Source organism: Nycticebus coucang, chromosome 22 (assembly GCF_027406575.1).
Source record: "Nycticebus coucang isolate mNycCou1 chromosome 22, mNycCou1.pri, whole genome shotgun sequence".
Lineage (NCBI taxonomy): Eukaryota > Metazoa > Chordata > Mammalia > Primates > Lorisidae > Nycticebus > Nycticebus coucang.
The window spans coordinates 51058879-51074340 of record NC_069801.1 but is presented as its reverse complement, the minus strand read 5'-3'; positions in this window follow the sequence as shown (position 1 = coordinate 51074340).

Sequence of the window (15462 nt, the reverse complement as noted above, 5' to 3'; positions counted from 1 at the left end):
CTCCAAATTGACTATGCTCACTGCCAGTATCAAGGAAAAAAAAATCGTAGCCCAATTGTAACTCATTCAACAACCCAACAAGCATCCACTGGTTTCCAGATTCCACGTCTGTGGTTATGGCAGGCTCCATATATACAGTCAATCAATACACAAGTCAAATTAGATGCCTGCCTTCAAGATGTTTATAATGTGGTCAGGCAGAACTGGGGAGGGAGAGGGGCAGATGAGTTGGTAACTTCAAGGAAAAAAATGAGAGAGAAAAGAACCCACAAAGTAAGAAATGAGTTAAGCAAGGGCATTAGGAACTGAACTGGGCTCAAGTCCCAGCTCTTTTCCTTATTGTGTGAGCCTGGGCAAGTCACTTCAATTCTATGAGCCTTGATTTTTCCCATCTGCAAAATGGCACCACAGTTCTTATCTTCCTGTGAGGATGTAGCAATGTAATGACTTAGGGGAGTCTGTCAGGGTCAGTGAGCTGCCAAGAGACAGTCCTGAATCTATTCTGAAGTGTTTGGAACTGAGGCCCCTTCCTCTTTCTTTCCCACCCACCTTCTTGCTGTCAGTATCTGAGCCTGGTGCCTTTGCTAGCCTGCTTTGGGAAGAGCTCACAAATCCCCTGGGCCTCAGTTTCCCTGTCTGGGAAGGATTGGATATACATTAGATAGTCTCTGGGGGTGCTCTGGAGATCTTCCCTCCAGGACCATGGACTGAACCTTGGGGTGCTGCTGGTGGGACCTGGAGCAGGTGGATGAATGCTAGACCTTGTGTTTGTCAGCTTATCAGGGTGGGGAGAGAACAGTAGAGTCTGTGCCAAGCCTAATTCTCAAAGCTGCTGTATGATGGTGTGTGTGTATGTAAGGTCACGTGTGTGCATGTGTGCATAAGCACGTGTGTGGGAAAGCAAGGGCTCAAAGTGTCCTCCCCAAAGCTGATCTTTAAGGACCACTGCAGAGGCCAGGAGCTCCAGCTCTGTGTCCAGACAGTGAAGGGTCAAACCAGGGGGCTCCACTACTTGCTAGCTGTGTGACTTTGGGCAAGTCACCTCACTTGTCTAAGCTCAGCCTTCCTACTTACAAAGTAAGGATGATAATTACTAAACGCCAACCACACAGTCAGTACTTAGGCAGTGGAGCTATGACAATGACGGTGTTGGCTGTGATAATGATGTTTGTCATACTCTGCAAATGAGGAAACTGAGGCCAGAGAAGGGAATGGGCTCTTCCAAGGTCACGCAGCACATCGATGGCAAAGCTGAGCCCAGAACTTGGGTTTGTAGGTCAGAACTTTTCCATGGCCTCCGGGGTCCAAAGGACTTTGAGTCCTTCCTGTGTTCTGGGCATTGCCACACACTATCTCATTTAATTCTCACAATGCACTGATAAAGTCGGTGTTTAAAACGTGTCATTTCACTTAAGCCACCTTACAAAGTTGGCATAACTGCCCCCATTTTACAGATGAAGCAACTGGGGCTCTGGGAGAGAAAGTGCCGTGGCCAAGATGACATGGCCATGTAATATTGAAGCGACAGTTCTTCCCTGAGCAGGGTGGGGCTATGGGGTGAGCTGTGGGGCCTCTTGGCATCCTAAGCCAATGCCCTCAAATGTGAGAGCTGTGCCTGGTTGGGAAAGGACCAGAATGGCAGAGAATGAGAGGATGGTTTTATCTGCACAGACGTGCCCAGATACTGCCATTCCCAGCCCTCCAGGCAGCCGGGATGTTGATTATCTGCGTGAGCCACGGGAAATGACAGTCTTTGTGACAGCACAGTATCTATTAGAAATGAAAGGGCTGAAATGACACCCATTAGACAACGCGCCCCCGCCCGGGGAGAGTGGCAGGCGTGACGTGCAGAGAGCGCTCACGACTGCTAGTTTTCCCTTTTCAGAGAGTGACGGGGATAGGGAAAGAGCTGTGCCTGAACCCCAGCTCCCTCTCCACAGGCTGGGCAACCACGGGACTGTGTTTAACCCAGATGGGAGCTTTGGGTCCTGCGGCCAGCTTGTCCCATTGACTGATGTTACTGATGGGTGGGGCTCCTGGCAAACAGATGTGCTGGTCTTGGGAACACACCCTCAGGGCTGCAGGCCAGGCAGACCTGGGTTCATTGCAGCCCTTTCCCTGACTCTGTGTGACCCTGCGCAGGTTGCTCAGCCTCTCTGAGCTCAGTTTCCTTGTGTGTGTGTGTGTGGGGGGGAGGTAGAAGCACCCTCTTCATAAGATTATCGTGAAGATTGAGAGAACAAGGGGAGAGCACCCATGTCAGGCTTCTGCCTGGATGGATTCAGGAAGCGTTTGGCTGTGGGCCCCAGCCTGGGCAAGAGCTTCCCTGAGGAGTCCTCACATTTCAATGAGTTAGAAGGGGCCCCACAAGAAAGCAAGTTCTCACCCCATCTCCTACAAGTTACTCCTTTACTCAAACTGCCCCAGCTTCTCTGCTTGTCACAGACCCAGATTTTCCCCGTCTCATCCTTTGCGTGGAATGTCCTTCTGCCAGAGCGTCCTGCCCTGGCCCCCTCGCATCCTTGTCTGCTCAGGGCTCCGACCATTTATCTAAAATAGCACTCCTGGGCTCAGCGCCCGTAGCACAGTGGTTACGGCACCAGCCACATACACCTGGTGGGGTTTGAACCCAGCCCAGGCCGGCTAAACGACAATGACAACTGCAACAAAAAAATAGCCAGGCATTGTGGTGGGCTCCTGTAGTCCAGCTACCTGGGAGGCTGAGGCAAGAGAATTGCTGCGAGGTTGCTGTGAGCTGTGACACCACAGCACCTACCGAGACTCTGTCTCAAACAAAAAATAAATAAATAAATAAATAAATAAAAATAAATAAAATAGACGTCTTTCCGTGCTCCATTTCCTTCCAAGCTCCTATCCCCGTCTGAAATGGCATTTCCGGTGTGTTCGATGCCCTCACCACGTCACTCGCCCCAGGAGCATCTTCATCTTGTTCTCCCACCGGGGCCGGCACATGCAGCACTCAATGAGTGTTTGCAGCTGAATGAATGGCTGGATGGGTGGATGCGTTCGATTCAATTCAATGTATTTAATACCACACGTGTGGGACTATTGTATTTTCGTGCAATCCACGTCGGTCATTTCTCAAGTGTCCCATCTGGATCCTCCTTGTGCGCTGAGATCCAGACAGGCTCAGACATCTCCCTGCCCTCCAGGAGCTCACCATCTAAGTGGGGGAAGGGAAACCAACTATAGGCACACCACGCTTGAAACCAGGTACCAGTCCGGGGGTAGGAACCAGTAGGCAGTCTACTGACATGGGAAGTTTTTTTGTTTCTTGAGACAGAGTCTCACTCTGTTGCCTTGGGTAGAGTGCTGTGGCATCATCATAGCTCAAGCAACCTCCAGCTCTTGGGCCCAAGTGATTTTCCTGCCTCAAGCTCCCAAGTAGCTGGAACTATAGCACCTGCCACAATGGCCAGTAGTTTTTCTGTTTTTAGTAGAGTGGGGTCTCGCTCTTAGCTCAGGCGAGTCTCAAACTCCTGAGCTCAAGGGATCCTCCTGCCTCAGCCTCCCAGAGTGCAGGATTCCAGGCATGAGCCACTGTGCCTGGCCTTGACATTAGGAATTTAAAGAGAATTTAATAAAGGCGTGGGCAGAGCCTAGAGGAGCCACATGGGAGCTCGTGACAGTGGGTAGTCCTTACCATCCTCAGATCTAAAGGGTGAGGAGACACGTGTGCTTCTGCAGAGGGGCACAGCCCTGCAGGGGCCCCCGCAGGGAAGGGAGCGTGACCTCGCTCTCTCCTGTCCTCTCAGGCAGTGGGTGCAGTGAAAGTGGACTGCCTGCCCAGGGCATAGAACAGGGAGGAGGGAGGAGGGTGCGACCAGGGGATCCTGGGGCACATGGAGACTGAGGGGCGCCCAGAGATAAACAAGGTGGAGATCACACCTTCATTTTCATTAAAGGCTGTGTCTCTCTGGAAACATTTTTGAAAAAGAGAAACAAAGTGCTTCCTTGGTGAAGGACTCAATTCGTGTTAAGTGCTAGAGAGGCACAGAGGAAAGACTCAGGCAGAGGAGGGGGATGGCATCCCAGGCGCAGGGGAACAGCACGAGCCAGAAAGGGGCAGGGAGGCGTGTGGGGGTGAAGCTGGAAAGACAGGCTGCGAAGTTACCAAGGCACCAGCTTCTTCTCTCAGAATGACCGTAGAAGCATCCCCCTGTATCCTTGGCTTCAGAACAAAGCAACCACTGGACCAAGAGAAGCAAGTGAATATATTTTTCTTTTTTTTGCAGTTTTTGGCTGGGGCTGGGTTTGAACCCGCCACCTCCGGCATATGAGGCTGGCGCCCTACTCCTTTGAGCCACAGGCACTGCCCGTGAATATGTTTTTCTGACATTCGTTTCTACCTGGGACACAGCTTACCAGGCAGAGAGGCTCTTGATCGGTGGGCACCTGACACACTGTTGGCAAGTCAATATTTTTGGCATAAGGAGTCGCTCTGGGGTCCAGTCTTTCTCGGCCACCTCCTGACTGAGTGGCCTGAGTCTAGCACTCCCAACAGAGGCGATTCCCAGCACCCAGCACAAGCCAGGACCCCGACTGAGGGGTTAAGCTTCAGGGAGGACTGAGCACAGGTGGTGTCAGGAGATGAGGGGTTGCTGCCACTCAGGGTCTGTGGACGCTCGAGAAGATCCCATAACCTCCTTTAGCCTCAGTTTCCTCATCTGTATATTGGGAACAATAGTTGGAACATTTATTGAAATTTACTCTACACCAGGCATTTTGTTTTTGTTTTTGCATTTATTTCTCATTTGAGTCTCTGAACAGAAAATATTATTATTTCTCCTAAGAAATGGTAGAGGCAGGATTAGAACTCAGGCGGTACACTGGTCCACAGAGCCCAGATGTCACTGTTACAGTAGAGCATGTCGGGAGGACAATGAGGAAAACACATAATGACCGTGGCTCACCTTGGTAGCTGTAACAAATACAAGTCAAGTTTTTCTGCGGAACCCTTTGTACTGGGTATTGGTCTGAGAATCATGAATTAGTTCATTTAAGCTTCATAACAATGTGAGATGGGGGCTCCTATGGCTCCCATTTCTAAGATGAGGAAATTGAGTTGCTGAGAAGTTGAGTGACACCTGCTTGAGGTCACAGCTAATTGCTCCCATCAGGTGAGGACTGACACCGAGAGCCAGGAATTGTTCTAGTCACATTGCATGTATTAATCGTTTAGGCTGCCGGCCAGAGGAACTGAGGCTCAGAGAGGGTGGCTACTTTCCTAGTTATGTTGCTAGTCGAGGGTGCAGCCAAGACTCAAAGCAGGCGGCCCGATTTCAGAGTCCTTGCTTCTAACCACCGACTGTAACCCATTTCACGGTGCAGAGCCCGGTGCTGAGTTCGCGCTTCCTAAGTGCTGACCAATAAGACCCAGTCCCACGCAGAGGCTGTCATGTGAGTTTGGGGCTCTGGAGGTCATAGAGAGGTCCCAAATAAACTTCTGCCCCATCACAGGAGCCCCAAACCTTCCAGGAACCCACGCAGGGACCAGAACATGCAGTGGCCAACCCAGGCCCTGCAGCCTGGTGACCCCCTACAAAGTTCCACTAGGCTGGCCTCCTTCCTGGAAAATTAGCAGGGCTCACTGCCCTCTGCTGGCTCCGGGGGTGGCAGACGCCTCCAGGAAGGCAGCTCCGGCTTTCTAGCAATCTGGCCCCACCTGGGCCTAATACCTCTCAGCTACCCGGGGTCTCCCTGGCTGCAGCTCCAGGATTGTGTTACGAAGGGCCCCAGATGCCATGGCTCTTGGGATTGCTGGCAGCAGCGGAGATTCCACAGCAAGTGGCTCCCAGTCCCTGAGTCCCTGGGCACATGCCCACTCTAATCCTCACAATCACCCCACTTTGCAGCTGAGATAGCTGAGGCTCAGCAGGACTGAGGGGCTTCCTAGAGACCATCAGCTGGTCTGTGATGGAGTAAGTGATGGAGCCGGGACTCGGACCCAGTTCCTTCTGGGGTATTTTCTATGAAACCACGTGGACTCTCCCAGTGCCCCACCACCAACAGAAGGACGCTTCCGGGGTGATTATTCACGCCTTTGGGCCGCAGGCCCTGAACCCAGTGGGTGCTGAGCAGGCCGTGGCAAATGTGAGTGATTTGGGGAGACCTACCCATAAACCAACAGTGACACAAAGCAAATGGGTACTGTGGCCTGAAAGGAAGCCCCAACACTGCCTGGGGACAGGGACGTCCCACGGGAAGAGGTGTTTTGGGGCCTAACCTTTCCCCCTCCTCTTCCTTCTCTCCTCCTAAGACAAACACAAAGGACCTGGCTAGCCCAGCCCCTGAGAAGTTCTTTTTCTTTCTTTCTTTTTTATTATCAAATCATAGCTGTGTACATTAATGCGATCATGGGGCACCATACACTGGTTTTATAGATCGTTTGACACATTTTCATCACACTGGTTAACATAGCCTTCCTGGCATTTTCTTAGTTATTGTGTTAAGACATTTATATTCTACATTTACTAAGTTTCACGTGTACCCCTGAGAAGTTCTTGTCAAAAGACTCTAACTTTCCAAAAAAGCTGTGGAATGTCTCCTGTTCCTCACTGCCCCTTGTAAAAGTGACCTTTAACTGCCCCCAGATGCAGATGCCACCTTTGCTCTGCCCAGGCAAGGGACCTTCCCCTTTCAATAGACTTGCCTTGAACAGCTCCTCTGTGACCTCGTCTCTGGGCACCACCACTTACACCTTTCAAAGTGGTCCCTGGGCGGGGTCCTGGAAGAGACACTGAACAGGAGAAAAGAGAGAGAGGTAAGGGAAGACGGAGATTTCAGATGCGGTGTCTGGGGCAGAGATTTGGGAGGCTAAGGAAACTCTGGGTTCATCAGGTGGCTGCAGTGCAGAGTGGAAAGGAAAGGGCGGAGGTGATGAGGCTAGACAGGGTCTGGCAAGAGAAGGGAAGTCCAAGGCCAAGGTCAAGGTCTGTGAGACCTCGGGTGGCCATCCAGCTCTTGGTCTCCACTTGGTACCCCCAGCACTTTCAGGATATAAGGGACTCCCCAAATCATAAATCCCATAGACTGGTCTTATAGCCAAAGCCCCAGAGAGAAGGTGATTGGCCTAAGGTTGCCCAGGGGAGTCATACTCACACTCAGGCCGCTGGACTCCAAGGGACACCTGGTCCCTGTGGTGCAATCTCTCTGCCCTTTCTCCTTCCTAAGGGCTGAGGTTCTGCCTGATCTTCGTAGGGGGCGATCGCCACCCGAACTTTTGGGATTCTCCTGGCAACTCTGTTGACCATATAACCTGGGTGAAAGAGTTTCTCTGCCTTTGAGATTAAACACAAACAGAAACTGCTTCACAGGTAAACAGAGCTCCAGGTAAACACAGCCCAAACCTGTGGGGGATGTTCATACCTTTTGGCCGCACATCCAAAAGAGAGAAGGAAGGAAACCGTCTGAATAAGAACTCGCCTGTACAGGAGCCCAGCAATTTAGAGATGCTGAGCGCTTTCCCCAGACATTCTGCCCTTTGCTCTCCAAGTCCTGAGAAGAAGGCATTGCCCATTTTACAGAGGGGGAAGCTGAGTCCCGAGAGGTGAATTTGTGTGCTCAAGGTCGCACAGTGAGTTGATGATGAATCAGGGCTAGAAATTGCTGTCAATTAAAAGCCCCTCTCTGATCAGGGAGGAGCAGGAGGGAGGGTGCTGACAAGCCTCTCTGAGCTGGACCACATGGCTATGCTACGCAGGGCGGAGGGGAAGGTGCCCTGAGCAGGGGGAATGGGTTGATGAAACCTGAGGCAAGAAAGCAGGGGGCAGTTCAGGAACAGGGAAAGCTCCAGCAGGGCTGGTGCACACGAGCGAGTGTGGGGACCCAGGGGTGGTGGCCCCCTCGTCCAGACGGCTGCTGACCCTCCCCCTGTCTCCCAGACATCTCTCTGACACATGTCTCACCATCAGTGTTAGGTGCTATCTCCCCCATCACTCTGGAAGCTCCAGGATAAGAGGACCCTGTCCAATTCATTTCTGTGTGCTCCGTCCCCAGCACAGGCTGGCCTGGAGCAGAGATGCAGTCAGTGAACAAATGGAAAAGAATGAATGAACACGTAGTGCCGGTGGCGTATATAAAATAGCCACTAACCAGCCACAAGCCACCAGCCACTCAGCTGACCACGTTGACTTGCATCATCCCTTTCACTCCGTGAGACCTGGGCCATTACTTCGTTATTATCCTCATCATCCCCATTTTAGAAATGAGGAAACTGAGGCACGGAAAGGTGGAGAACTTAAACGAGGTAATAAAGCCCACAGGGGTCTTTGGGAGTCAAACCCAGACCACCATTTGAGTGATTTTGCACACACTGTCACCCCTCTCCTGCACAGGTGTGCACACGCGTGCACATGCACCACAACACAAGCGCCCAGCTGTGATCCCGGACACCCTCTCCTCCCCATCCCTGAGCACCTTGGTAGGTGGGTGCCAGGCCACGGCAGTGGTGGGGGAGGAGCTGGGAGGGCTCTGACAGTGACTCACCCCCTCTCCTCGGTGGTGCAGCTCCCCCCATCAGACACACAGCTCTGCAGGGCTGTGGAGATCCTTTCTTTCATCCCTTCTCCCCTCCACACACTTCCCTGTGTTACAGAGGAAGCAAAGAGTTCCCGTCTGCCTCTGCTGTGCTCCTTACAAACAGGTGTCACTGGAGTGTCCAAGGTCACCCAGAGAGTCGGGGTGGAAAGGCACTTCTGACTTCAGTGTGCTGGCCCCCCACCCAGTGTGTCCCTCTCTGCCCAGATCTCTCTCCAGGATCGCTCAAGGCCCCTTCAAGTCTAAAAGAGGTAAACGCAAGCTTGGGGAGCAAGGGAGGGGCCAGAGAGCGGGGGATCTTGCCGGGACCCCACAGCCAGTGTGGATGGAACTGGAACCAGGCCCAGGGTGTGGGTGGGGTGCAGGAGCACACACTCCCAGGCAGAGCTGGACTTGCGGCTGGCTGGGGGATCAGTCTAGAGGTCTGGGGAAACCCTTTGGGCTCAGTTTTACAGCTTAAGGGGACACTGGAAGGGGGGCCCAATGAGTGTCAGGTGCCTGGACCAGCCCTCTGCCCTGTGTGCTGTGGTCCATGTGTCCCTATGCTGAGCTCCCTGGGGCGTAGGGGTGAGAGTTGCGTGTTGCTGAGCAGGCAGGTGTGTTTGCATATGTCCCCATGTGTCTAATGTCACCCCCACTGCAGCCTCAAGCATGCCCCCACCCACTTTAGTCTACAGACCCCATCTCCCCAAGTACTTCATTTGATGCCCCCCAGGGCTGTGAGGGAGCGTGAGGAGGAGGCTGGGAGGGGAAGTTTGGCCTCAGCAAAGACTAAGGGGCTGCAGGAGGCAGGATTGTGTGTATGTGTGTGTATGGGTTGTGCACACATGGGCTGTCTTTACAGAGGACTGTAGATGAGGCCCCTCGGGTCCCTCCTGGCTCTGCCCAGAGCATTCCTGCAAAGGTGTGTTGGTTCGGTGGGGGCTGTTTGCGTCCCTCTGGATAGGACAGAGCGTCTGAGTGTGTAAAGTCTGAGTGTGTAAATGCCTGGAGGAGAAGCAGGCCCATGTGCACTGTGGCCTTGAGAGGGTGGGGGAGCTGGGCTCAGAGCCCAGCTCAGGGCCCCAGACCCCTCTGCCCACCTGGCCGAGGCCTGGGCGGGCACTGGACACAGCGTCACCTTGTGGTGACACAGGGAGGGACACGTGATATCTTTGGGTAGCTGAGGGACACCCTGGAGAGAAAGATAGAGAGGGGAAGAGGGCTTGGGGGACTTGGAGAGTCTGTCCCTGACAGACGCCACATCTAAGCAGTGCCAGTTTCCAGGCAGGGAGACCTCAGACACTTTCCTGGGGTCTTCCTCCTCTGTCCCAAATGATCCCTAGTCCCTCCTGGCACCCTCCTCCTGTTACAGATGACTCTGAAGACAGAAATCCATCAAACCTTAGACCAGAGAGCAGTGAAGGGCAATTGGAAGCCCCTGCTGCCCCAGTTTGCCTGCGCCTCAGTTTTAAAGCAAGAGAGTCCTGGGCAGGCTGGGACAGGTTGGTCACCCCAGGTGAGCAAGTGTAGAAGGGGACCGATGGGTGGAATTCCTGGGAGCCTCACTTGGTCTGTAGAGTCAGATGAGGCCCGATCCCCTCACCCCAGCAGGGGCCTCACAGCCACAGACTCCCCAGACAGTCTCCACCATCCTGGGGGTTTTGTTGCCATCTCCATGGTATTTGGTAACTCCCGGTCTGGGTCTCCACTGAGTGCGGACTCCTGGTGCAGTCCCCTCATCTGCTGCTGTGGACGATAGTGCCAGGTTGTCCCACCAGGAGTAGGTGGAATCATGTTCCTAAGCCGCTTCCTCCTCTGTGGTCTGTCTCAGTGAGTGGCCTCACCACCCACCATCACCCTGCCAGACCCCCGTTTGGCCTTAGGTCCCTCCTCCCCCTCACACCCCGTGGCCCACCCTCACTCTAGTCTACTCCTTCCCTCTCATCCCCACTGCCTCCACCAGCTGGCCCTGGCCCTGTGGCCTCTAGCTGCTGCCCTGAGGTCTTCTAGACCAGTCCAGTCCCATCTAAGGATGAGCAAGAATGGTGCTTGGACTTGGTTCCAGGTTCCAGATCCTGAGGGTAGTTGCTTCACCAGCCAGGGGACACACTCTCCTACCTGCCACGAACCACAGGAGCTGTGGGGTCCCCTTCATTTCCTTTAGGGGCTTTGACTGGGCAGGCTGGCCATGGCCAGCTCAGGCCCCTTACACTGCCCCACATGGCAGCAAGGGATCTTTCTGTACAGGCCCATCTGCGATTCCCCATTGCCCTCAGGGTGAAGTCAAAGGCTCTTTAGCCAGTGCTCACAAGGCCACACCCTGGCCCCTATCGCTATGATACCTGCAATCATCACTTGACCTGTACTCACGGATTTTTCTAACTGCTCTAGGGAGAGTGATGATGGGGTACATGTGATGCCCTGTATGTGTGTAGGGGTAGTGATGGTGTGTGTGGTTATGGTTGTGATGGTGTGTGGTAGTTGTGGTGGTGTGCGACTCTTGGTAAAGACAGAATGGGTGCTCAGACCCCCACATCTGGCCTCTGCCCTGCAGACCAGGTTTCCACACGTGGGGAGCCCTGCAAAGCCTTCTGAGGCTTTGAAAGGCTTATGAGTCTGTGCTCTGCACGTCTCAGTGGCCCCCATTCCTCTTCCAGGACAGAGTGCCCTCTTCCCCCCTGTGTTTTCACCTGCATTCCCTGGGTCCCAACTCTACAATTAGGAATGTTGCCTCTCAAAGGCCCTCACCTCTAGGAGGCTGCAGGGCTCAGGGACAGGGACAGGGACAGGATGCTCTCTCCTCCATGTGCTGCGTTCAGGGACACCACTGAGGGGAGGGAGCCAGAGGTCCCTGGCTGGGGATGGGGAAGGCAACAAAAGACACCCTGGGGAAAATAATCTCCAAGCATGGGTGGCACCTGTGGCTCAAGGAGTAGGGTGCCGGTCTCATATGCCAGAGGTGGTGAGTTCAAACCTAGCCCTGGCCAAAATCAAAAACACAAAACAAAACAATAATCTCTAAGCATAGTTTTCTTTTAATTTCGGATTAATATGAGGGTACACCGATTAGGTTACACCGTTTGCATTTGTTAGGTAAAGTCCCTGTTGTAGTTGTGTCCTGCATCCAGGAGGTGTGCCCATTACCTGGGAGCACACAAGTCCTCCTCCCGTCTCCCTTCTCCTCCCTCCCCACAACTTGAACTGAGTTTTTCTCTTGTGTGGGCATGTATTAGTTCATCTGACTTCATATTAGTATTGAGTACATTGGATACTTGCTTTTTCATTCTTTACTAAGAGGAATATGTTTGAACTCCATCCCCAAGCATAGTTTTAAAGCAGGGGTCCTCAAACTACAGCCCACGGGCCACATGCGGCCCGCCGAGGACATTTATCCAGCCCGGGTGTTTTTGCCACAGCTGCCTGTCCTGCTTAGCAGCAGACTTGTCCCAGGCCGCAGTGCGCATGTGTGGAATGTGCGCCAACTCTCCGACCCCACCCCTTCTCTCTGTCTCTGGACTCCTCATCTCAGTCTCTGGTGTAATTGGAGGAGTCACCAGGTTGCCTGTGCAGAGCCTGCTGCTGCCTAAGGACCGAGGTAAGAACAAGTTAGGATTTATTTTTTTTTGAAGTTAGGAGGTCTGGTTTTTTTTTTTGCAGTTAATAGGGCCTTTTTTTTTTTTTTTTTTGCAGTTAAGGGGGGCCTTTTTTTCCTGAAGTTAGGAGGTCTTTTTTTTTTTTTTTTTTGCAGATAGGGGCGCCTTTTTTTTTTTTAAGTTGGTTAGTTGGTTGAGGGTGGTTTCTAGGGGGGTTGCATCACAGTGATAACGCAAATAGTCAGTGCTCAGTGGTAATGATAATTGTAAGTGCTCAGTGTTAATGCAAATTGTCAGCAGTGTTATCGCAAATGATCAGCGGTCAGTGTTAATGAAAATGGTCAGTGCTCGGTGTTATCACATGGGGGCCCCAAACTAGTAATCTGCGTAGGGCCCCATGGGAACTTAATCCAGCTCTGCAGACAGCTGAGGAGTAGGAAACCCAATTTAACTGACAGTAAGTGCATTTATATTCCGGTTGCTATTCAGTTGTGTATGATGTTGTATGTTGTGTGCTGTGTAAGCCCCGGTTCACACTGTTGAGATCTCTGAGCAGTGCGAGTTCAGCCATATGCTTGTATGCTTGTATGGCTGAACTCGCTTTAGATTCGGAAGAAAAAAGGCATACGTGCCTTCGTTTTTCCTGCAGTGGAATATGATCGCATGGGTCTTCTCACCCATGCAATCAGATTCCTGTTCGAGCTCACAGATCGCAGTGCGGTTCTCACAGGGTAGTGTGAACTGGAAAGGTGGTGGAGGAACCGGCTCTGTAATCGTGCCTGTTCCCGCACCACACCAGTGTGAGCCTGAGGTAAAAGCGGAGTTCCACCATATGGGTACTGGCGATGCTGAAATGATGTGGACTGGCAAGGCTTCATTGATGGATATTGATCAGACTGCGTTGATGGGCACTGATCAGACTGCATTGATGGGCAGTGCAGTCTATATGTCTCTGTGTGGGCAAAGTTATTGCTGGTATATTGTTTTTGGAGCTCTATATATATATATTGGTATTTTACTAATAGCAATTTGGAATACCTAGGAAACAATGATATCAAGAAAGAGAAAAATTGACTCGGAGTGTAGGATATTCAAAGAACAGTGGACTTATGATTACTTTTTCATACAGTACAAGGAAAGCGCTGTGTGTTTGATATGCCAGAATATAGTGTCTGTGTTCAAAGAAAACAATTTGCGTCGACACTGTCAAACTCAACATAAAGATAAATATGATTGTTTGGTCAGAGAAGTGAGAAAAGATAAATATTAAAACTGAAATATACATTGACAACTCAGCAAAATACTTTTGTGAAGCAGAAACAGCTAAATATTTCATCACTGCGAGCAAGTTTTCAAGTTGCCAAGCTGATAGCGTGCACTGGCAGACCATTCGTGGAGGGAGAATTTGTTAAAGAATGCCTTCTTTCTGTTGCCAAAGAGATGTGTTCAGAGAAGGCCGGACTCACTGTATTTAGTACAGTGAGTCTTTAAGGACCCTCAATTACACGAAGGATTGAAGAAATGGGAGACAATTTGCATTAGCATTTGCAAAACTCTGCAAAAAAACTTTCCTATTTTTCCTTGGCACTCGACAAAAGTAATGATGTTCATGATTCTGCACAACTTCTAATTTTTATTTGTGGGACAAATGACTATTTCAAAGTCACAGAAGAGCTTGCTGCACTGCACAGCATCAAAGGAACAACTACAGGAGAGGATATTTATGAAAAGTTTTGCCAAACTGAATAGTTTGGACCTGAACTGGACAAAACTAGCCAGTGTGACAACTGATGGTGCTCCTAGCATGGTGGGGTCTAAGAAAGGAGTAATTGCTCGCATTAACCAGAGATGGACAAACATAACTATTCTCATCCAATAGCCATACGCTGCCTCATCCACCAACAAGCGCTGTGTAGTAAATCACTGAAGTGGGACTGTTATAAGAACTGTGGGATCTTGTGTTAATTTCATTAGAGGTAATGCACTAAACCACAGACAATTTCAGGAATTTCTGTCTGAGCTAAATGTTGCCTGTGAAGATGTTCCGTACCACACAGAAGTCCATTGGAAACATTTCTATGAGTTACTTCCACAGATTACAGCTTTTCTGCTTTCAAAAAACAAAGAAGTACCAGTATCCATTCAGTGATGCAGAATGGAAATGGCACCTTGCCTTCTGACAGATGTAACAGAGCTACTCAACAGTTTCAATGTGCAACTTCAAGGAAAGGGGAAGCTCTTCTTTGCTATGCAATCACATGTGAAAGCATTTGAAGTAAAATTAGGCCTCCTCATCAAACAAATGAAGGAAGAAAATTTGTGCTCTCTTCCCACAACTCAAAATCTGTTAGTGGAAAATCCATTGGTTGCATTCCCAAATAAAACGTGTGGATTCACTGGAAAAGTTGCAAAAGGAGTTCCAATTTAGATTTAAAGAGCTTCATCTCCATGAACAGGACATACAACTTTTCTGTAACCCATTTTCTATTGACATTGAAAATGTGGATATGTGGGGGCAAGACATGATTGCAAGAGGGACTTTACCTAACAATTGCAATCAGTATAACCTGGCTTATTGTACCCTCAATGAATCCCCAACAATAAAAAAAAAAAGAAAGAAAATGTGGATATGATTTACTAAACGGAACTGGCTGAACTGAAAGACGCATTCAAGTCAAGCAGCCTTCCTAATTTCTTTTTTTTTTTTGGAGAGACAGAGTCTCACTTTATGGCCCTCAGTAGAGTGTCGTGGCCTCACACACCTCACAGCAACCTCCAACTCCTGGGCTTAAATGATTCTCTTGCCTCAGCCTCCCGAGTAGCTGGGACTACAGGTGCCCGCCACAGCACCTGGCTATTTTTTGGTTGCAGTTTGGCCAGGGCCGGGTTTGAACCCACCACCCTCGGTATATGGGGCCAGCGCCCTACCGACTGAACCACAGGCGCCGCCCTAGCCTTCCTAATTTCTATGCATCTCTCCCCTCTGAGACATATCTAATCTCAGGAACCATGCACTCAAAATGGCAAACATCTTTGGCAGCACTTATGTCTGTGAACAGATGTTTTCCAGAATGAAACATCTGAAATCTCCAACCAGATCTAGACTAACTGATACACACTTGCATCACTTGTTACGACTAGCAGTGACAAATATGGAACCGGACATTGACCATCTCATTAGCCAAAAGCAGGCCCATAGTTCCCATTGGAATACTGGTAAGTTTGTTGATTTAACTTTACTTGTTCTTCATTTTAAATATTGTATTTGTTCCCGTTTTGTTTTTTTGCTTCAAAATAAGATATGTGCAGTGTGCATAGGAATTTGTTC